The sequence below is a fragment of the Ranitomeya imitator genome, chromosome 7 (assembly GCF_032444005.1).
Source record: "Ranitomeya imitator isolate aRanImi1 chromosome 7, aRanImi1.pri, whole genome shotgun sequence".
Lineage (NCBI taxonomy): Eukaryota > Metazoa > Chordata > Amphibia > Anura > Dendrobatidae > Ranitomeya > Ranitomeya imitator.
The window spans coordinates 153,190,706-153,206,005 of NC_091288.1; the positions used below are offsets into that span (position 1 = coordinate 153,190,706).

Consider the following 15,300-nt stretch of genomic DNA (forward strand, 5'->3'; position numbering starts at 1 on the left):
GGGAAAAGCACAGGGCAGGGCAGCACTAGTCTCATCTCCAGCTACAGTCACTGGCCAGATCTTCTAAGTATATGTTCTCGGAGGTGCCAGAACGTTTCACTGAATAACATACCTGGTTATAATCCCACAGTCAGGCTCAAATTTATGCTGCCTGTGGTTTTGGCAGCTTGAATCAAGTGACAGGTTCCCTTTAAGAATTAACCAGCAACTTGATTACCTCATGAGGCTAAAATGCTGATAATCAGAAAAAAATGTTCCCTTCCTTCACAAAGCTGTGAGAAATGAGGCTAAGAGCTCAAGAAGTCTGTGCATGTGGCCTAAAGAACACTGTACATTGGGAGCTTTCCCCAAATTATACTTTTACGTTCCCGTCAGCCGTCATTGACAAGAAAGTGGCCAAAAGTGTGTTGTCTGGCAGGTAAACGTCGGCATACAGTCATAGCTTGTTAAACAGTATAGGAAAATGTAGCAGACTGCACATGCATCCTGTCGGTGGCCAACGTCTGGATCAGGGCCGGCTCCAGGTTTTTGAGGGCCCCGGGCGAAAGAGTCTCAGTGCCCCCCCCCCAGCAGAGAAATATAGGTATAGTACAATGACAGATTTAACTTCTTACATTATATGAGTGATATCTATTGTAAATTCTACAATACCATACAGCAGAGGGGCTTTATATAAGTCTACCCCTTATATGCCAATTTTTGTGACCTACTCCCTCTTCCTCAGTTACCAGTAGGCATTTTATTGTTAGCTAAACTTGCTGCAAAGAAAAAACTGCATACATTGAATATGACAATATTTTAATGGAAAACTTTTTAAAGTATACATTAGAAAATATTAACGAAGAACATTTGTAAAAGTTCAAAATGGGTAGCATATAGCACAGCCACATAGTATATAGCACAGCCACACATTATATAGCACAGCCACATAGTATATAGCAGCCATGTAGTATATAACACAACCACATAGTATATAGCACAGCCATGTAGTATATAACAGCCACGTAGTATATAACACAGCCACGCAGCATATAGCACAGCCACATAGTATATAGCACAGCCACATAGTATCTAGCACAGCCACGTAGTATATAGCAGTGTGGGCACCATATCCCTGTTTAAAAAGAATTAAAATAAAAAATTGTTCTATGCTCACCTTCTGGCGGCCCCCGGATCCAGCCCAGGCCTTAGTGATGCTCCCGCCAGCTCCCGTTCCCAGTGATGCTTTGCGGCAATGACCTGTGATGACGTAGCGGTCTCGTGTGATCCTACATCATCTGGGGTCATTTTGCAAGGCATCACTGGGAACGGGAGCTGCCGGGAGCATCGCAAGGATCAGGAAGGCTGTGGAGGCCGCCAGAAGGGGAGAATAGCAAGATTTTTTTATTATTATTATTATTTTTAACATTATATCTTTTTACTATTGATGCTGCATAGGCAGCATCAATAGTAAAAAGTTGGTCACACTTGTCAAAATGGATCCCCCCGTCTCGCTAGGGCCCCGACACTTGCCCTAGTGCGCTGGGTGCTGACGCCGGCCCTGCGCCTGGTGTACACCTCTTAAGCACTGTATATGCACCCAACAGTGACCATAAATGCAGTCTGTGTCCAGACTCCTCAACACTGAAATTGTAACACCAAGAAAGCCATGAAAAGCCATGAAATGATAGAGATCACAGGATGGATAGACATGTTAATGATATGCAAATGATGAAAAAATTGAAACAGAATTTTCAAATCATCTCAATTTATTCAGTGTCAATTATGAATGCTAGGTGCAGAAATATCGGCACTTACACACCTTGGCTGCTATGAATGAGATTATTAACCCCTTCATGACCCAGCCTATTTTGACCTTAAAGACCTTGCCGTTTTTTGCAATTCTGACCAGTGTCCCTTTATGAGGTAATAACTCAGGAACGCTTCAACGGATCCTAGCGGTTCTGAGATTGTTTTTTCGTGACATATTGGGCTTCATGTTAATGGTAAATTTAGGTCAATAAATTCTGCGTTTATTTGTGATAAAAACGGAAATTTGGCGAAAATTTTGAAAATTTTGCAATTTTCACATTTTGAATTGTTATTCTGTTAAACCAGAGAGATATGTGACACAAAATAGTTAATAAATAACATTTCCCACATGTTTACTTTACATCAGCACAATTTTGGAAACAAAATTTTTTTTTGTTAGGAAGTTATAAGGGTTAAAATTTGACCAGCGATTTGTCATTTTTACAACGAAATTTACAAAACCATTTTTTTTAGGGACCACCTCACATTTGAAGTCAGTTTGAGGGGTCTATATGGCTGAAAATACCCAAAAGTGACACCATTCTAAAAACTGCACCCCTCAAGGTATTCAAAACCACATTCAAGAAGTTTATTAACCCTTCAGGTGCTTCACAGCAGCAGAAGCAACAAGGAAGGAAAAAATGAACATTTAACTTTTTAGTCACAAAAATTATCTTTTAGCAACAATTTTTTTATTTTCCCAATGGTAAAAGGAGAAACTGAACCACGAAAGTTGTTGTCCAATTTGTCCTGAGTACGCTGATACCTCATATGTGGGGGGGACCACTGTTTGGGCGCACGGCAGGGCTTGGAAGGGAAGGAGCGCCATTTGACTTTTTGAATCAAAAATTGGCTCCACTCTTTAGCGGACACCATGTCACGTTTGGAGAGCACCCGTGTGCCTAAAAATTGGAGCTCCCCCACAAGTGACCCCATTTTGGAAACTAGACGCCCCAAGGAACTTATCTAGATGCATAGTGAGCACTTTGAACCCCCAGGTGCTTCACAAATTGATCCATAAAAATGAAAAAGTACTTTTTTTTCACAAAAAAATTATTTTAGCCTCAATTTTTTCATTTTCACATGGGCAACAGGATAAAATGGATCCTAAAATGTGTTGGGCAATTTCTCCTGAGTACACCAATACCTCACATGTGGGGGTAAATCACTGTTTGGGCACATGGTAAGGCTCGGAAGGGAAGGAGCGCCATTTGACTTTTTGAATGAAAAATTATTTCCATCGTTAGCGGACACCATGTCGCGTTTGGATAGCTCCTGTGTGCCTAAACATTGGCGCTCCCCCACAAGTGACCCCATTTTGGAAACTAGACCCCCCAAGGAACTTATTTAGATGCCTAGTGAGCACTTTAAACCCTCAGATGCTTCACAAATTGATCTGTAAAAATGAAAAAGTACTTTTTTTCACAAAAAAATTCTTTTCGCCTCAATTTTTTCATTTTCACATGGGCAGTAGGATAAAATGGATCATAAAATTTGTTGGGCAATTTCTCCCGAGTACGCCGATACCTCATATGTGGGGGTAAACCACTGTTTGGGCACTCGGCAGGGCTCGGAAGGGAAGGCGCGCCATTTGACTTTTTGAATGGAAAATTAGCTCCAATTGTTAGCGGACACCATGTCGCGTTTGGAGAGCCCCTGTGTGCCTAAACATTGGAGCTCCCCCACAAGTGACCCCATTTTGGAAACTAGACCCCCCAAGGAACTTATCTAGATGCACATTGAGCACTTTAAACCCCCAGGTGCTTCACAGAAGTTTATAACGCAGAGCCATGAAAATAAAAAATAATTTTTCTTTCCTCAAAAATGATTTTTTAGCCTGGAATTTCCTATTTTGCCAAGGATAATAGGAGAAATTGGACCCCAAATATTGTTGTCCAGTTTGTCCTGAGTACGCTGATACCCCATATGTGGGGGTAAACCACTGTTTGGGCGCACGGCAGGGCTCGGAAGGGATGGCATGCCATTTGGCTTTTTAAATGGAAAATTAGCTCCAATCATTAGCGGACACCATGTCACGTTTGGAGAGCCCCTGTGTGCCTAAACATTGGAGATCCCCCAGAAATGACCCAATTTTGGAAACTAGACCCCCAAAGGAACTAATCTAGATGTGTGGTGAGGACTTTGAACCCCCAAGTGCTTCACAGAAGTTTATAACGCAGAGCCATGAAAATAAAAAAAAAAATTATTTTCTCAAAAATGATCTTTTAGCTTGCAATTTTTTATTTTCCCAAGGGTAACAGGAGAAATTTGACCCCAAAAGTTGTTGTCCAGTTTCTCCTGAGTACGCTGATACCCCATATGTGGGGGTAAATCACTGTTTGGGCACATGCCGAGGCTCGGAAGTGAAGTAGTGACATTTTGAAATGCAGACTTTGATGGAATGCTCTGTGGGCGTCACGTTGCATTTGCAGAGCCCCTGATGTGGCTTAACAGTAGAAACCCCCCACAAGTGACCCCATTTTGGAAACTAGACCCCCAAAGGAACTTATCTAGCTGTGTGGTGAGCACTTTGAACCCCCAAGTGCTTCATAGAAGTTTATAATGCAGAGCCGTGAAAATAATAAATACGTTTTCTTTCCTCAAAAATAATTATTTAGCCCAGAATTTTTTATTTTCCCAAGGGTAACAGGAGAAATTGGACCCCAATAGTTGTTGTCCAGTTTCTCCTGAGTACGCTGATACCCCATGTGTGGGGGTAAACCACTGTTTGGGCACACGTCGGGGCTCAGAAGGGAAGTAGTGACTTTTGAAATGCAGACTTTGATGGAATGGTCTGCGGGCGTCACATTGCGTTTGCAGAGCCCCTGGTGTGCCTAAACAGTAGAAACCCCCCACAAGTGACCCCATTTTAGAAACTAGACCCCCCAAGGAACTTATCTAGATATGTGGTGAGCACTTTGAACCCCCAAGTGCTTCACAGACGTTTACAACGCAGAGCCGTGAAAATAAAAAATCATTTTTCTTTCCTCAAAAATGATGTTTTAGCAAGCATTTTTTTAGATTCACAAGGGTAACAGGAGAAATTGGACCCCAATAATTGTTGCGCAGTTTATCCTGAGTACACTGATACCCCATATGTGGGGGTAAACCACTGTTTGGGCACACTTCAGGGCTCGGAAGTGAGGGAGCACCATTTGACTTTTTGAATACGAGATTGGCTGGAATCAATGGTGGCGCCATGTTGCGTTTGGAGATCCCTGATGTGCCTAAACAGTGGAAACCACTCAATTCTACCTCCAACACTAACCCCCCCACACCCCTAACTCTAATCCCAACTGTAGCCATAACCCTAATCACAACCCTAACCACAACCCTAATTCCAACCCTAACCCTAAGGCTATGTGCCCACGTTGCGGATTCGTGTGAGATATTTCCGCACCATTTTTGAAAAATCCGCGGGTAAAAGGCACTGCGTTTTACCTGCGGATTTTCCGCGGATTTCCAGTGTTTTTTGTGCGGATTTCACCTGCGGATTCCTATTGAGGAACAGGTGTAAAAAGCCGCGGAATCCGCACAAAGAATTGACATGCTGCGGAAAATACAACGCAGCGTTTCCGCGCGGTATTTTCTGCACCATGGGCACAGCGGATTTGGTTTTTCATATGTTTACATGGTACTGTAAACCTGATGGAACACTGCTGCGAATCCGCAGCGGCCAATCCGCAGCCAAATCCGCACAGTGTGCACATAGCCTAATTCTAAAGGTATGTGCACACGCTGCGGAAAACGCTGCAGATCCGCAGCAGTTTCCCATGAGTTTACAGTTCAATGTAAACCTACGGGAAACAAAAATCGCTGTACACATGCTGCGGAAAAACTGCACGGAAACGCAGCGGTTTACATTCCGCAGCATGTCACTTCTTTGTGCGGATTCCGCAGCGGTTTTACAACTGCTCAAATAGAAAATCGCAATTGTAAAACCGCAGTGAAATGCGCAGAAAAAAACGCGGTAAATCCGCCATAAATCCGCAGCGGTTTAGCACTGCGGATTTATCAAATCCGCAGCGGAAAAATCCGCAGAGGACCAGAATACGTGTGCACATACCGAAACCCTAACCCTAGCCCTAACCCTAGCCCTAACCCTAGCCCTAACCCTAACCCTAACCCTACCCCTAACCCTACCCCTAGCCCTAACCCTAGCCCTAACCCTAGCCCTAACCCTAGCCCTAACCCTAACCCTACCCCTAACCCTAACCCTAGCCCTAACCCTAGCCCTAACCCTAACCCTACCCCTAACCCTAACCCTACCCCTAACCCTAACCCTATTCTAACATTAGTGGAAAAAAAAAAATTTCTTTATTTTTTTATTGTCCCTACCTATGGGGGTGACAAAGGGGGGGGGTCATGTATTATTTTTTTTATTTTGATCACTGAGATATAATCTATCTCAGTGATCAAAATGCACTTTGGAACGAATCTGCCGGCCGGCAGATTCGGCGGGCGCACTGCGCATGCGCCCGCCATTTTGGAAGATGGCGGCGCCCAGGGAGAAGACGGACGGGACCCCGGCTGGATCGGTAAGTATGATGGGGTGGGGGGGGGACCACGGGGGGGGGGGATCGGAGCACGGGGGGGGGATCAGAGCACGGGGGGGGAATCGGAGCGCGGCAGGCGTGGAACGGAGCACGGGGGGCGTGGAACGGAGCACGGAGGGCTGGAACGGAGCATGGGGGGGTGGAACGGAGCACGGGGGGGTGGATCTGAATGCAGGGGGGGGGTGATTGGAGCACGGGGGGGTGATTGGAGCACGGGGGGAGCGGACAAGAGCACGGGGGGGAGCGGAGCACTGGATGGAGGGGAGCCGGAGCAGTGTACCGGCCAGATCGGGGGGCTGGGGGGGCGATCGGTGGGGTGGGCTGAGGGCACACTAGTATTTCCAGCCATGGCCGATGATATTGCAGCATCGGCCATGGCTGGATTGTAATATTTCACCCGTTATAATGGGTGAAATATTACAAATCGCTCTGATTGGCAGTTTCACTTTCAACAGCCAATCAGAGCGATCGTAGCCACGAGGGGGTGAAGCCACCCCCCCTGGGCTAAACTACCACTCCCCCTGTCCCTGCAGATCGGGTGAAATGGGAGTTAACCCTTTCACCCGATCTGCAGGGACGCGATCTTTCTGTGACACAGCATATGCGTCACAGGTCGGATTGGCACCGACTTTCATGACGCATACGCTGTGTCACAGGTCGGGAAGGGGTTAATAGTTGCCTGAGGAATGTTCTGCCCCAATGGAATGCACCTGGTCACACAAATCATCAAGATCTACTGCTGGCAGCTTTCTATGCAATTGCCAAACCAAAGACCTCCCAAATGTGCTTGATGTGAGAGAAGTCGGGAGACTCTGTAAGCCATGGCAGAATGTCTAGGCCATGTATGACCACAGCAAAATGAGCAGCATGCAACCTTGCATAGTCATGTTCATAAAATGGGACACTTGATGAGTGTCTCATCGCATCCAAAGCAAAAGCATCACTCATCTCTAAAGAGGACAGATATTGATTCCAACCTTGATTATGATCTTCTTCTGGGCCATGAAAACCTTTCAGAGTGGTGGCACGAAGTCACTATAACCCTTGTAGCTGGACATCTGGCTTGTAGCCCAATGTCATGCAAACGTCTTCTGATTGTTTGTGTAGTTAGTGTTTCACACCTTAGGCATGGTGTGTGACATTCAATTTCACTTGGAGAACAGAATGGATCATTAGGCGCCATTCTTCAAATCTGATGAGACCATGGAGAAACATCATGAAGAGGCCGTCATGAGGAAATGTCACACCTGTCCTACCTCGGAATTATGATGTGAGATGCCATACTTTTCTGCAGCCAGACCCCTCTAGTCTTCATTCCAGGTACAGCTCAATTTAATTGTGGTACCAGTGGTATGGTCATTTCTCCAAATGGTCCCAAAGTGAGCCGTTTTTCATCATGACAACGCCAGGCTGGATGTTGATCATGTTGATCATGTTGCCAAGAGCAATGAGCGTTACCTAAATGTGCTATCTACTATGTCCTACAGCGTTTCTAGACTTGTCTCCCATTGAGCACATCTGGGACATCATTGGTCAGCAATTGCAAAGGGAGTTGCCAGTAGTGGATCTTGATGATTTGCTTTCCAAGTGCATTCAGAGTGACAGAATATTCCTCACCATTAAAAACCTCATTGATAGCAGTCAAGGTGTGTAAGTGCAGGAATTTTTGAGCGTGACACTCATACTTAATACTGAATAAATCAAGATGTCTTGAATAATTTGGGCACGCGCCTCTAAATCCATCAGGTGAGTCTGAAATGTGACGTGAGCAAAAGTTTTGAAACTCATTAAAGTGATTTTGTACGTCAGAATTCTGGTTAAAACACTGGTGATGAATTGGTGTCTGTTTTAGTTTTCTTTTAATTTGCGTATCTTAAACATATCTATCCATCTTGTAATTTTCATAATTTCCGAACTCTTTCTTCATACTGTTGCAATTTCAATGTTGAGGAATATATATATACATATTTTATATACATATGAGTATATACAGTATATATGGATGAATATCTGATGTGTATTAAAGGCAAAAAAGTAAAGTAATACACTTTTGGAAGCAACCACACCATATCTCATCATTCTTAACCACATTTAAGAAAACAACTTGGCACATACAGTGGGGGAAATAAGTATTTGACCCTTTGCTGATTTTGTAAGTTTGCCCACTGACAAAGACATGAACAATCTATAATTTTAAAGGTAGGTTAATTTTAACATTGAGCGATAGACTATCAAAAATATCAAAAATAAAATCCAGAAAATCACATTGTATAAATTATTCAAATTTGTTTGCATTTTGCAGTGAGAAATACATATTTGATCCCCTACCAGCCATTAAGAGTTCTGGCTGCTATAGACCAGTTAGATACTCCTAATCAACTTGTTACCTGTATTAAAGACAGCTGTCTTACATAGTCACCTTTATAAAAGATTCCTGTAAACAGACTCAATTAATCAGTCAGACTCTAACCTCTACAACATGGGCAAGACGAAAGAGCTTTATAAGGATATCAGAGACCTGCACAAAGCTGGAATGGGCTACAAAACCAAGATGCTGGGTAAGGAGGAGACAATTGTTGGTGCAATAGTAAGAAAATGGAAGAAATACAAAATGACTGTCAATCGACATCGATTTTGGACACCATGCAAAATCTCACCTTGTGGGGTATCCTTGATCATGAGGAAGGTGAGAGATCAGCCTAAAACTACTCGATTGGGAACTCGTTAATGATCTCAAGGCAGCTGGGACCACAGTCATCAAGAAAACCATTGGTAATACATTACGCCGTAAAGGTTTAAAATCCTGCAGTGCCCGCAAGGTCCCCCTGCTCAAGAAGGCCCATGTCCAGGCCTGTCTGAAGATTGCCAATGAACACCTGGATGATTCTGTGCGTGATTGGGAGAAGGTGCTGTGGTCAGATGAGATAAAAATTGAGCTCTTTGGCATTAACTCAACTCGCCGTGTATGGAGGAAGAGAAATGCTACCTATGACACAAAGGGCGAAGCATGGAGGTGGGAACATTATGTTTTGTGGGTGTTTCTCTGCTAAGGGCACAGGACTACTTCACCGCATCAATGTGAGAATGGATGGAGCCATGTACCGTAAAATCCTGAGTGACAACCTCCTTCCCTCCGCTAGGACATTAAAAATGGGTCGTGGCTTGGTCTTCCAGCAAGACAATGACCCAAAACATACCGCCAAGGCAACAAAGGAGTGGCTCAAAAATAAGCACATTAAGGTCATGGAGTGACCTAGCCAGTCTCCAGACCTTAATCCCATAGAAAACTTATGGAGGGAGTTGAAGCTTCGAGTTGCCAAGCGACAGCCTCAAAATCTTAATGATTTAGAGATGATCTTCATAGAGGAGTGGACAAAAATTCCTCCTGACATGTGCCACCAAGTATTAAGTCTTGAGTGCCAGAGGGATCAAATACTTATTTCTCACCGCAAAATGCAGACAAATTGCTATAATTTATACAATGTGATTTTCTAGATTTTATTTTCGATATTCTATCTCTCAACGTTAAAATTAGTCTACCCTTAAAAGTATAGACTGTTCATGTCTTTGTCAGTGGGCAACATTACAAAATCAGCAAGGGATCAAATACTTATTTCCCCCACTGTATGTGTCTGAAAATACTGGCAACCATATTTCTTTCTCTTTTTAAGGCCGGGGTCACACTTGCGAGTTCAATGCGAAAAAGTCGTGGGAGTCTCTCGCATCAATACCCGGCACTGCCGCCGGCACTCGGGACCGGAGTGTGCAGCTGCATGTATTTCTATGCAGCCACATGCTCTGGTTCCGAGTGCTGGCGGCTGGGCCTGGTATTGATGCTAGAGACTCGGTCGAGTTTCTCGCATCACACTCGCAAGTGTGACCTTGGCCTAACCCACAAGCCAGCAGACAGGTATAACTGCACAATTGTTGCTCAGCAGAAGGGATCATGGTCAACAATGTTCATGATTTCAGCTGGCTGAGTATGATAGCACTGTATTTCAGAACAGCTTTTATTCATTTCTCTGTGTTTTGTTGAATTCAAATTATATCTATATAATTTACATGATGCATTTTAAAGATATGCAAACTTTAAAAAAAAAACATAAAAGGGGTGGCTTTGCCAAAAATAAAAAGTGGTTTGGGCTTTGTGCAAACTTGAAAGAGTTGTCCGGTCTGTAGTGAAATATGTATAGGTACATGTATATATGTGTGACTAGCAGTAATTTAACATCTGTCCTGAGACTGCAGGTCTCACAGGGGTCACAGCATATGTTATCCTGAGAAAGCAGTCTACTGTCTCTAATCTCGCCAGAAGGCCTCACTAAGAACCAATAAGGGGAAGCGTTTCACACCTTCGGTCTCTTTTGAAGAGAGATGTCAATTACAGCCTGACACTATCTGTGAGAAACTTACGCAGAGAATTTAAGAGGAAGTAATATATTCATTGGTGAAGTGTTCAAGGGCCAGTCACAAAGAAGCAATTATAAATATTAACATGAGAGGCTGGTCTAGAAATTTGACCTCCAGGGTGACTCTATAAATTAGACCTACACACAAAGGGGTGGTGTTCACAGATAGAGGGGCAGCCAAGCTGATGTGTTCCAGTCCATATTCGTCCCCCCCTCATGGAGCAGAAAGCAGATTACAAAGATAGCTATTTCTGTAAGTTTTCTTATTTTATAACTGTTTTGCATATTGTATGTCATTTTTATTACCATATTTTTATACCCTTGTTATTGTAAGCACTGTACCTTTTATATTAAGGCATAAAACTTTAACAAGTTTAACCTTGCATGTTCTAAAGAATCCATAGCCTTAAAGTATGTGAGCCTTATGATTGGCAGACAGTAATAGTAATATTTCCGGGACTCATCGCCTGTGTGTTTGGCGAGTGGTGGCAGCGTGTATGAGCGGGTGTGTGGCCTGTGTCGGTGTGTGATTTATGCTCCCATTACAGCATAGGACAGAGGTTGAATGCTGGACTGAGAGATGGGACATAGATTAACCCTTGCAGGCACAACCCCAAGTCGCGTCCTGAGAAGTGGGTACGTGACACGGTCTAAAACGAAAAGCCTGTAGTCATGCTATTTGACTGCAGACTTGTGAATCCTCCTATCACGCACACTGCACAATGTGAGGATTCTCTGGTGTCAATGCTTGAAGCGGTGGTCATGTGACCGCAAGTATTTGATATGCATAATCCCGGCCACAATCTGACTAGGTAGATGGGCATGACCTCACTTAATGCAAGTGTATTCAGTGAAGCTGAAATCAGTCTAGTCAGATTGGGCCGAGAGTATGGATATCGCATATTTGCAGTCACATGACCACTTTTTCCGGCATTGACACTGGAGAATCCTCACAGTGTGCAGTGTGTGCGATGTGAGGATTCACGAGTCAGCAGTTCCTTGAGTGAATACAGACTTGTAGTTTTAGACCAGACAACACCTTTAATAAATTGGACTCACTAATGTACTTTATCTACTATATAATTGTCTAAGGGTCACTTCCGTCTGTCTGTCTTTCTGTCTGTCTGTCTTTCTGTCATGGATATTCATTGGTCGCGGCCTCTGTCTGTCATGGTAATCCAAGTCGCTGATTGGTCGCGGCAAAACAGCCACGACCGATCAGCGACGGGCACAGTCTGGATGAAAATGGCCGCACCTTACTCCCCGCAGTTAGTGCCGGGCACCCGCATACTCCCCTCCGGTCACCGCTCACACAGGGTTAATGCCGGCGGTAACAGACCGTGTTATGCTGCGGGTAACACACTCTGCAACCGCCGCTATTAACCCTGTGTGTCCCCAACTTTTTACTACTGATGCTGCCTATGCGGCATCAATAGTAAAAAAACGTAATGTTAAAAATAATAAAAAAACAAAAAACCTGCTATACTCACCCTCCGTAGTCCGCAGAGTCGCTCGTGCCGGCCGCCATCTTCCGTTCCGCTAAGTCATCTTGGTAATTTTGCAATGCATCTTGGGAACGGAAGATGGCAGCAGCCGTGTGCGTATCTCCGGAGCTTCGGTGGATCCTAGGGGGTGAGTATATAACTATTTTTTATTTTAATAATTTTTTTTAACAGGGATATGGTGCCCACACTGCTGTATACTACGTGGGCTGTTAGATACCGCGTGGCTGCTATATACTACATAGGCAGTGTTATATACTATGTGGGCTGTGTGATATACTTCGTGGGCTGTGTGATATACTTCGTGGGCTGTGCTATATATTACGTGGCCACTGTTATATACTGCGTGGGCAGTGTTATATACTATGTGGCTGCTATATACTGCGTGGGCAGTGTTATATACTATGTGGCTGCTATATACTGCGTGGGCTGTGCTATATATTACGTGGCCAGTGTTATATACTGCGTGGCCTGTGTTATATGGTACGTCGCCTGTGTTATATACTGCGTGGCCACTGTTATATATTGCGTGGCCTGTATTAACGCATAGGGTATTCTACAATATGTATGTATATAGCAGCCACATAGTATATAGCACAGGCCACGTAGTATTTGTCTGCTATATACTACATGGCTCCTATATACTACGTGGCCTGTGCTATATACTATGTGGCTGCTATATACATACATAAATACATATTCTAGAATACCCGATGTGTTAGAATCGGGCCACCATCTAGTTTAAAATAAAACTTTAGTTTGGCTTTAATCCAGTTACAGGTGAAAACTTTTTCTACTCTATCTGTATTGATATGTGACCAGTGATGTGTATGTAGAAATGTAGAAGGCTGGCTGTATAGAAAAGTCAGCCTCTTCTATGTTAGCTGATTCAGAGTCACAGAAGGGGCTGCCTTAGCTATTAAAATGAACTAGTCAGCCATCCCCTTTATACACATCAGTACTGGGGCGGATATATCATTGGTGCATCCTTTGCAGCTGCACATGGGCCCAAGAGGTAAGAGGGCCCATTTCAACCTCCAAAACATATGGAATTGTGCATGATGATGATCTATTGCGGTGCAGAGGGCCCATATATTGTTCTTGTACAGGGACCATCTTATGACTGTGTCGCCAGTGCATCGATGGTCATGTGTTGACCCAAGAAGTGGGTAGAAAGTTCTTTCATATGTTAGAACTTGGGACCAGTAGTATAAATGGGTCATAAAGGCAGCTTTAATGAATGAATTACATTAGTAAGTTCAATTAATGACACCCAAACCACTTTTTAATTGGGCATATTTTCCTGCCTTTCTGTTATTGATTGCTTATCCATATGTCCATGAGATGGGTTGCTAATATATAGCATATAATATTTATCTATATGTTTTGTTAGAACTTGGGACCAGTAGTATAAATGGGTCATAAAGGCAGCTTTAATGAATTAATTACATTAGTAAGTTCAATTAATGACACCCAAACCACTTTTTAATTGGGCATATTTTCCTGCCTTTCTGTTATTGATTGCTTATCCATATGTCCACGAGATGGGTTGCTAATATATAGCATATAATATTTATCTATATGTTTTGTTAGAACTTGGGACCAGTAGTATAAATGGGTCAAAAAGGCAGCTTTAATGAATTAATTAATTATATTAGTAAGTTCAATTAATGACACCCAAACCACTTTTTAATTGGGCATATTTTCCTGCCTTTCTGTTATTGATTGCTTATCCATATGTCCATGAGATGGGTTGCTAATATATAGCATATAATATTTATCTATATGTTTTGTAAGTTATTTATGCTATTGCTGCCTCTATCCACCGATGTATTCCTATCATTGTTGTACAGATACAATTAATGCTGTTTTTACCTTTGATAACTTGTGTTATATGTGATTATATAGGGTGGACTATAGCTCTATTATGGGCCTATGCATGGTCATTTGGACTTCTTAGTGTTTTTATTTGCTCATATTTCAATAAATATTAATTTATTAGGTGACCCCTTTGTCCGTCACACTTCTTTTTCTTCGTTGTTTCAATCATTATAATTCAGTAGATTTTTAAAAATATGCAGGAAGTGGAGGGAAGTTTTGTACAAGACTCCCAAGTTGTTGGCAATCACATGATTTGGACCTATCGGTCAGTGATACCTCCTGCAGACAGCTGAGTGTGATCATTATCCGAGCTGGTGGGGTCTATAGTGCTGATCTGCCCTTCAGGAGACAGCAGATGTCCTATCAGTCCTACTACAGCGGCTTCACTTACTGCATAGCTGTCATGGCTAGGAAGGCTGATGCCTGCACTACCAATCTATGGGCTTCTAAAAAAAACTGCTTAATATTCTCTATAACTAAATCACATAGTTACAGAATGTAATAATTGGTCATCTAAGGATAGTTGTAGAATAGCTGCACCTACCTATGACGCTTGTGCTGTCCGGTGACTGTGGAATCAGATGGAGAAGAAAGTATAAAGTCTGTTAAAGTTTCGCAAAACTTCTCTTTTCCTCTCTGAGTAATGCAGCCACTTCCTTGTGTGGGCGGAGGTGCTTAAAGCAAAAAAAATCCCACAAATAGGCCAATATTTCCTCCCTCCCCCTTCTCACTAGCGCTCCTTCTAGACTGAACTCAGACGTATTCACATCTGGACATTTAAAATGACCAAATTTTCCCAAAAGTACTAGAATAAGAATGTCCTCTGTGTCAGCACATGGGGAGGGGTAGGGGTCTAGCATAACAGGGGCATTTCTAAACACTGCACCCTTTGTATCTTAGTCAGCGACTAAATAGATTAGGGAGTCGGAGAAGGTTTCATTTCCAAAGATGCATAAAACAATAATATAAGTTGCTCTATGTAGTGCAGTGAAATCTCCCTCCGCACATTCCTCTGGTTTATTAGTTTATTTATTATGGCCGGAGCAGATGAGAACAAGAGCACAGCATCCCAAAGCATATCTCAATCCTTGCATCACCACGGGTCTTTAGGGCTTTGTTGATCACCACAAAGATTTACCTTTACCTTTTGTAATGTTGTAT

General features: G+C 43.1%; 1 protein-coding gene across 1 annotated transcript in view; it reads right to left on the bottom strand.

Annotated features, from left to right (window-relative positions):
* ARPC1B (actin related protein 2/3 complex subunit 1B) overlaps positions 1 to 14,972 on the bottom strand; it is a 102,028-nt gene extending 87,056 nt beyond the window's left edge. Inside the window, exon 1 of the mRNA XM_069733911.1 lies at positions 14,684 to 14,972. The gene's annotated coding sequence lies outside the window, so the exon portion shown is untranslated. The remainder of the gene's footprint in view (positions 1 to 14,683) is intronic.
* Positions 14,973 to 15,300: the final 328 nt, after the last annotated feature.